The sequence below is a fragment of the Hipposideros armiger genome, unplaced genomic scaffold, assembly GCF_001890085.2.
Source record: "Hipposideros armiger isolate ML-2016 unplaced genomic scaffold, ASM189008v1 scaffold_15, whole genome shotgun sequence".
Lineage (NCBI taxonomy): Eukaryota > Metazoa > Chordata > Mammalia > Chiroptera > Hipposideridae > Hipposideros > Hipposideros armiger.
In genome coordinates, this window is record NW_017731365.1 from 947,870 (window position 1) to 957,352 (window position 9,483).

Below are 9,483 nucleotides of genomic sequence, written 5' to 3' on the forward strand. Positions count from 1 at the left end.
TGATTCTGTGGTCCTATGAGTCTTGGGTCCCAAAACCTAGACCAATGAGCCTCTAGGTTGGCTACACATTATAATCACTTGGTGAATATGCAAACACACACACACATACACATACATATACCTATATGTATACACATATACACATATACCAATGCCAGGACCCTCCTGTAGAGCAATTATTATAAAATGGAGTCTCTGGGGGTGGGGCATGGGTATTTTTTAAAGCTTTCCCCAGTGAGTCTAATGTACATCAAGGTATGACCTACCAAGGATATTAATCTGATGATCAGGAAATAGTAATGAAATAAAAACAAGAAACACCCAATGAATAATTTTCTATATCCTAGGCCCCATCCTCTTTGGTAAATTCAGAGAATCTATTTGATTCAGTGATAAATTCATAGATACCATATGATTCTCTGAAAGCCCAAGCTTGCCAAATGAATGTTTGCAGAAAGAAATTGAAACCTAAATATAGAATAATACTTATGAGCAGCTTCATGGATGAGCAAAACTCTGTGTACATGGTATGTGCCAAGCACTGTGGAAGATATAAAAGGAGTCTGTTTTAGTGGTTCCTCACAAGGAAATTGCATTGCAATTAAAGAGACAAGATTGAACTTGTGACCCACAGGTCAGGCCTACCAAACCACGTTCCTAAAACATTGTGAATTAGTTGTCAATGTTTTAAAATTGGGAGGTTTTGCCTAAAATGACCTCCTCTTGAAAAATTGGATTATCTGACAATCTTGGGTTCACTTGCCATTTCCAGGGACAACATCTACCTGGAGCTGAGCTGCAAATACCCCGTTTAGATGGGGCCTATGCTAATGAGTTTGTCTCAGGCGCCTAACTTCCTGTTGCTCTGATGCTGAGGCCAAGGGTCAGTGCCAGACATTATCATTTACATTTTTTGTGATCGAGTTAAGAGGAAAGTGAAGTATTTCTTGATCCCTATTTTTATCAAATGTAGAACAACAAAAGATAAAGCAAGGCCCCTTGTTTCAAGAAAAAAGGACATACTCCTTTGAGAAAATAAAGACTTTCATATCAAGTTCTCTGCACTCACATCCTGGCCCCTATACACATCTGAGTTTATGACCCATGATCCACACTGATTAAAATATTGACAACCCAATACATACTCAGTATCTATCCAAATAAAAAGCCAATATATTCAAGTATAGATTGCTGCTTAAATACATGTTGTCTAGAGTCAGGGATTCAATTCCAAGCTACAATTTACCAGCTGTGATCCTGCTTTATGGCCTAGACTTCAGGTTGCCCTTCTCCAAGGGGGATGATAACAGCACCTACATCACAGAGTTGATCTGAGGATTGAACGAGGTGATATGAATTAACATGGTATCTGGCACCCAGTGACAGCACCCTAAATGTCAGCTGTTTTTATCCCGGCCAGGAAGTGCTAAGGGATGAGTTAAGGAGGGGGCAAAGTGAGTTGTTGGGGAAGTTATGTAGGAGGTGTGAGCTGACCAAGAGAGGAGGAAGACGTAGCTTGTCCAGGTGGAGAGAAGACAGGATAGCGTAGGCCTGAGCAACACCTTAGAAGAGGTGGTGACCAGGGCCTGTGTCGAGAGCCGGCTCGACAGCCGGGGCACCTGGATGATCAGGCCAGGAACCCACCGAACAGTCCCTGAGCAGGATTGATTGGCGGGAGGAAATGAGAAAAGAAAGAATGGCATAGACAGCAAAGTTGGGATTATGAGGTTCACTGACTGCGGATGGCAGCCAGTGACAGCGTTTATTAAAAGGCATATCGCTTATATAGAAAACAAGTTCCTGTTTTACCAGGAATAATTTCTTATCTGAGCATAGGGGATTTGGTAGGGGGGTTTTTTGGGGAATGAGGAACGAATGTTCCTGACGCAGGGGTTTGGGAGTAAGATAATCTCTTTGCAACACATGATTACATAGCATAGACTAATAATGTATTTTAAGTAAAGTAAAACTGAAGCAAATAGCAACTGTCAGCAAGTCCATGATAGAAAATTCTCAAAGTTCTTAAGTCCATGGTAGGAAGTCTCAAAGTTGATCAGTCCATAGACAATGACATCTGAGGGTCTGGTGGTTGTGGTTTAGGAACTTCTGCTTTTCCAGGGCACAGGAGATGAGCTGGGCATTGTTGGGTTACTGATTTAGCAGTTCCTCTTTTGCTGTTCAGCTAACAAGCAGTTTTGCAGTCTTTTCCTCAGCACACAGAACATGGGGGTCTGTAGTCACCTACCATTCTCTACCTGCAGTCAGCCTAGAGTCTCATTACTCTGAGACGGCTCCCAACAGGTCTGGATATCTAAGTCATACACTTGGAAGACAACTGAACTGGAGAGTTTTCCTCATGTTTTAATTTTAAAATCTAAAGACTTTGCTGACCCCCTGCTTCGTGATATACCATAGGCGACTGTAACTATCACTGTAGCGATTTGGGAGTATTTCCCACCCACCACTTGACAAGGATCACACAATTTCAAGAATTCAAACTTCTAAGTGTTTCAGAGTTCCATTAACGATGCTTTAACTCTCACTAAAAGCTTGTGCTTGGACCCAGTCACCGGCACTACCTCATGATCGCCACTAGAGGGACTAGAACCAAAGGCATCATCAAGATTCTAGAATCTAGGTGCAGTGTTCACTTTGCTAGATTACTTACTACTCAACACTCCGTATGTAAAAAAAAATAAAATATAAAAATAATAAAAAAAACTTTTTTGAAGCATATTTCTTACTTTATGCATTTTTCAATACTTTTAAACATCTAAATCCTACTGGAAGATAGGAAATTAGAGTCCTACTGACCATCATCCCTAATTCCCACCTACAAAATAGCCACTTTATAATATGAATGATTGTATGTCCTTCCAGATATTTTTTATTTATACATAAGCATATGTATTGTCCTTTTTTTTCATCACATGAACAGGTTTAATGTAACATAAAATACAAAAGATTAGAACCATTAATAAAGTATCTAATTCCTACTTCAACTTAAAAAAAATCATTAAAATAAATAAAATCAAAACAGGATAGTGACCAGAATAACACCATTATAATCACATTAAATAGAAAAGCTTCAATCAACATTTTAAGAATGTAACAAATACAGTATAATACGGTTTTAAATATTCCAGTCAATTTTGTAATCTATTTTTCATAAAAATGTTCCTCATAAGACAGCCTTCAGACATGTATGAGAAAATCAGAAATCAGGTTAGAAATACATAATATGTCAGAATTTGCTATTCACTGTTAACAAGTATCTTATATTTGCTCTTAGTTATTTTAAACAAATGAGTAATTATTATATTTCACATATAAGACAGGTGGTACTTTATCTACATTAGAATTATATAAACTTTTAGATGTACATTTAAATTGTTTTACTTTGAATCTTGTCACATTTTATAAGTTAATTCTCATTTCTACTTTAAAAGGCTGACCAGGTTATTTGCCAACACAGTATTAGGATCAATAAATGTTGGACTGTTCTACACTTATAAGTTATATATAACTTATCCAATTTCAAATAATATATGGGAAATGACACACCCTTAATTGGTATTTAGATATGTTTCTTTGAAACAAAAATAATAATTTTATGAATGTGATAAGAAATAACCTTATTCATTGCATGCTTTTAAAAAAATGAGCAGTACAGATAGCAAATATTGAGCATGCCAAAAAAAATGTAAATACATTTTAAGAGAAAAAAACTGTATTAAAATTGTAATACGATGAATGGTGCTAGCATTCATTTGATTAATGGCATCTTTTCAGTGAACATCATACTACACATTGCTACCATAATTCAATTCAACTTCAAAAAGTAATACATAGATAACATCTCTTAAATTGTGTACATTTTATTTGGCACCCCGGTACATAAATTCATAACTCCTTACTAGCTATACTCTGACTACCGAGAAATTAAGCCAAACTTTAAAAAAATACAATGCAAGAAAATATTCCAGTTAAAAATATATTCCTTTGGTTAAAAATCATCCTCTTTATAATATTCTCTTTTTTTTAAAGATTTTATTGGGGAATTGGGAGAGGGGAACAGTGTTGGGGGATCGGGCGAGGGGAACAGACATGTTGCTGACCTTTTGTTCTTCAGTCTAGTTGTGGAGGACGTTGCTTCACTGGCCCATGTTGGTATTGTGATCATTGCGCTCTTCCCGGCTGAGGCAGTCGCTCGCTGGCCATTGGACAGCCGCTCATGGCAGCTCACAGCAGCTCACGAAAGCGCACACCCGCTGCCAGCCAGCCCCACTGCAACCTATGCTGTCGCCGGCGACTCACGACAGCCCAGCTCCAGGTCGAGCTGTTGTTCACCATCTTAGCTGTACAGGGCGCAGCGTCACTGGCCCTCAAGTGGGATCTGAACCGGGGCCCTGCTGCTCAGAAGTCACATCCCAAGCCAAATCCTAACCAATGCGTCACTCAGCCGGACCATATATAATATTCATTTTTAATCTAAACTCACAGCATGCCCAACCATCCTTAAGAAATCTTCTAAATGTCATAATATTTGTTGTTTCACAGTGTTTTTTTTCAATCCAATATTTATAGAAGTCACTGGATTGCTGCAAAATATTATTTGAACTCTAGGGAGGGTATATAGCCTTGTTGCATTATCTCCTTTGACAAATGTCTTTCTTTAAAGCTTTTTACTTTAAAAACCCCTGACACATGTAGTTTTCTTCAGGTACTATATATCCAAACTTTTATGGAAACCAAAACTTTGTGGTAGACATTCAACAGTTAGGTAAACTTCTAACAGTTCAGTTTCTTGCTTAGCAAAGTAAGGGCTGCTAGTAAGTTTTCCAAGCTGCTTTCTTCTGCATTCATCACTAACAAAATCTACTCTTCCTCTCTTAGCACAGGAATGGATGAATTTATGTTCTGGTATCAGAGTTGCCATAGCAAAGATCTGTCCTAAAGTCATATCTTCCACAACTGTAACGTAATAATTCCCAGGTTTCTTCATGTGCTCCAAAGATTGCATAAATTGTTCAGGATTGACAACTCTAGTCTCTGTCAGCTGATCTAGTACCTTAAAAACCCCTCTATTTAAGTTAGCAGTACAAAGAGGCCTCAAAACCAAACCTTCTCCAGGATGTGTTGGGAAAACGTCTGGAGAAAACGTAGCTATATTCTGGCTCCAGTCCACTCTTTTGAGTAGACTTCGGTCAAACCTAGTTGTTTCATCAGGTTTCGTCTTTGCAGTAAGGTTGCTAGAGGCCCCGCCATCAGCGCTCCTCTCAGGCGGGGCTCTGTGGACTTTCACCCATGCAGGAACACAGCACTGGCTCAGATCCTGCCAGCCCCTCCTCCTCTACCTCCCGCACCACAGTCATGGCCACCGCCCTAGATAGTATCTTGTTTAAACCCATAATTCGTCCTATGACTAACACTCCTCTTCTACCACTTTCTACCTGCTGTACAGACTATATTCTAGGTCTTCAAACTTGCCGTCTATAATAGTTCCAGTCTGGAGGACCTTGCACTCACTGGTTATCTTCCTGGGCCACTCTCTTGTCCCAGGTCCTCCTCATTCAGGTGTCAGCTTATATATGTCACTTCCTCAGAGCGGCCTTTTGTGGCATCCATCAGGTAACGATTCCCCAATTCAAGTCACTTTTCATCACCATGTTTTATTTGCTTCTTTCTTCTATCACTGTTTGAAATTACCTTGTTCATTGATGCGCTCACCTACCTACTCACTACTAAAATGCAATCTGTTCCTGAAGATGGCCCCGAAAGCAAGGGAAGAAGGAAGCACTCCTCTCTCCCAAAGCCGAAGCCAAAGCAAGGCTTTGAAGACAAAGAACGCAGTGCGGAAAGGCGTCCACAGTCACACACACACACACACAAAGATCTGCTCGTCAATCACCTTCTGATGGCCCAAGACACTGCGGCTCCCAGGCAGCCTACCTATCCGCTGAAGAGCACCCCCAGGAGAAACAAGCTTGACCACTATGCCATCATCAAGTTCCCCCTAACTAGGAGTCAGCCATGAAGAAGATAGCAGACAGCGATACACTGTATTCATTGTGGATGTCGAGGCCAACAAGCACGGGATCAAACAGGCTATGAAGAAGCTTTATAACACTGAAGTGGTCAAGGTCGACACCCTGATCAGGCCTGATAAGAGAGAAGAAAGCGTATGTTTGACTGGCTCCTGACTATGATGCTTTGGATGTTGCCAACAAAATTGGGATCATCTAAACTGAGTCCAGCTGGCTAATTCTAAATATTCAAATTTTTCACTGTAAAAAAATAAAATAAAATGTAATCTCCATGATAGCAGGAGCCTTGGCTGCCTAGTTTACTTCCATATCTCTAGTATCTAGAACATAAATTAGGGACTCAAAAGTATTTGTTAGTTGAACAAACAAATGAAAGAGTGCTGTACATAATATTCTTTTTTGTACACACTATTCTGAAACTTATTTTTTCACTTAATGTATCTTGTACAAGTTGAATTTTAGTTTTGTGGATATTTTTATTCTTTTATTTCAGTTATATCCTTATTTTAATTTAACTTTTTTTAGGTTAGATATTCACATGGTTCAGAAATAAAACAATATAGAGGTATTCAGTGAAAAGTCTCATATCCACTTCTATCTACCATCTACCTAGTTCCCAGGTAACCTTATATGCTATTAGTTTACTGTGTATCCTCCTTTATGCTAATACATACATACATATATATTCTTATTTTCTTCCCTCTTTGCACAAAACAGTAGCTAGTTATATAGAATGTTCTGCACCTCATGTTTTTAACAGCTGCATAGAATTCATAGTTTATATAGATTTATAATTTATTTTACTCAATTAATTATTCTCTTCTAATGGAATTTTGGTTGTTTTAATTTTTGTTAGTATAATCAATGTAAAAATTCTTTTCATGCTCGATAAATGTACGGTAGAACAAGTTCCTGGAAGTGGAATGACTAAATCGAAAGTGTGTGTATACTGAATCAGGAAAGATCTTATCAAACTTTCCCCCAAGAAAGTTGTCTCAATTTACACCCCTACCAAAGTGCACAGGAGCACCAACTTTGCCACGCCCTTACCCATGATAAGTATTATAGACTTGAATATGTTTGCCAATCTGCTGGATGAAAAATGATTGCTCACTGTTGTTTTTTCATTTATTTATGAAGTTGAACACATTTTCACATTTTAAAAATAGTTTGATCAATATATAATTCACATACCACATAATTCACCCATTTAGAGTGTATAATTGAATGGTTTTTAGTATATTTACAAACATCACCACTCACCACAGTCAATTTTAGAAGTTGCATCACCTCAAAAAGAAACCCATATCCTTTAGATATCACTCCCGCATCCCCCCATTACCCCTAGCCCTAAAAAAAACACTAATCTACTTTCTGTCTATAGATTTGCCTTTTCTGGACATTGCATATAAATGGAATCATATAATATGTGTTTTTTTGTGACTGGTTTCTTTCACTTAGCATAATGTTTTCAAGATTCACCCACGTTGTAGCATGTGTTGGTTATTTCATTCCTTTTTATGGCCGAATAATTCAATTAATTGTATGGATATACATCTTTTTAAAAATTCAGTTGTCAGTTGATGGACATCTGTGTAGTTTCTACCATATTTATTTTTAACAACATAGCATTTTAGAGAAGGCAAGGACCTTAGAATTGTGAAGATGCGACTACACTTAGCAAAGAGTCTCCTTAACTACTACAACTGAAGAGCCAGTGCTGGTGGGTGAAACGTTAGGCTAGGAAGCGCAACACTGAAAATATCAACCTTGCCACAGGAGGGTTTCTGTGTAGTTTTAATGTTTCTCTTCTTTGAGCCTTAGTTTCTGGAGCAGTCAGCGCAGGCTGCCATAACAAAAGACCATGCACCACACACTGGGTGGCTGGGTGGTCTAAACAACAGCCATTTATTTCTCACCGTTCTGGAGGTTGGGAAGTCTAAGGTTAAGGCGCCTGCCAACTTGGTTCTTTGGTGAGGGATTTCTTTCTGGTTTGCAGCTGGCCCCCTTCTCACTGTCCTTACATCACAGAGACAGGGAGCTCTGGTCTCTCCTCCTTTTATAAAAAGTCTTCCTGTAAGGACTAATCTCATCATGGAGGCTTCACCCTCAGACCTTATCTAAACCTGATTACCTCCCAAAGACTCCACTTCAAAATAGCACCACCAAAAAACCAAAAAAAAACAACAACCAAAAAACCACCACATTGGGTGTTAAGGCTTCAACAGGAATTTGGGGGACACAAACATTCAGTCCATAATAGTTTCCCAAATGTAAACTGACTTCTACCTACATATCTAATAAGGAAATGCAGTAGCATCAAGCTCTTTAAATTTCTTGGAGAAATGCTTACCTACTCATTTAAAACTACTGTGCTCTATAAGAAAAAAAGGAAGGGGAAGGAGGCTAACAAAGAAATATGATACCTTCTACATAGTTCCTGTGGAATATATAACTCAAATATCAATTATGCCCTGATATTATGTACCTTTGAATTCTTATCACAGACTAAATCAAGCAGTTTGCCTTATAAATACATAATTCATTAAATAAGGTAATTTAAACACAAAAGCATTTGCCTGGAAGATAGCTTATGAAGTATCACAAAATGGGGACCCGCAGGCCGTGCCTAGATTTCACAGAATCTTGTTACAGTGTTTCTCAACACTGCTATTTTGGATGATACAGGATTAAGACTATCTCATACATTGCTGGACATTTAACATTTATGGTGTTCTGAACTCATAAATGCCAATAGTGGTCTCCAATTATTGCGACTATGGAAAATACCCCTATATATTTCCAAATGCTGCAAGGGGGAGAGGCAGTACTAATGAAATTTTCTATCCAACTCCTGCATTTTATAAACGAGGAAACTGAGGGCCGGAGAAGTCACTGAACCAGATGATCTGACTTCTTCACAAGGGTTCTTTCCACTGTTGTGTATAACACTTAATTCTCACTCTCACTACTCAGGGTTAGAGGAGGAGCCATTCTCCATTGAATTCCACACTTACCTGCGCACATCCTTCTTGCCTTTCTTCTCCATCTCTTCTTTCTCATTTTGCAACATAGTAAGTTCAAGAGTTGAATTAACCATTTCATTCATTTATTTTAACAAATATTTATTGGACACCCAGTGTGTTTTAAACTCTGGACTAGGGGCTCGGGATATAGTGGTGAACAAAACAGACATGAGCCCTGCACTCGTGGGCAAAGCAAAGGAGAAGGACAATTTTAAAGTAGACAAAATACATATAAATATACAATTACTAATTGTGAGAGTGCCAGAAATGAAAAGAACCTAAAGAGAACCTAATTTAGAATTAGGACAGCAGGGAATGCCTCAGAGAGGGAGTAACATTTAAGTTGACGCCTGAAGGTGAGTAGGAGTTAACAGGCAAATACAGTTGAGCAAAGGTCCAAGTAAGAAGAA

General features: G+C 38.5%; 1 pseudogene; it reads right to left on the reverse strand.

Moving 5' to 3' along the window:
- Positions 1 to 4,609: 4,609 nt before the first annotated feature.
- On the reverse strand, positions 4,610 to 9,147 carry LOC109371776 (glucosamine 6-phosphate N-acetyltransferase pseudogene; annotated as a pseudogene).
- Between the last annotated feature and the right edge of the window lie 336 nt (positions 9,148 to 9,483).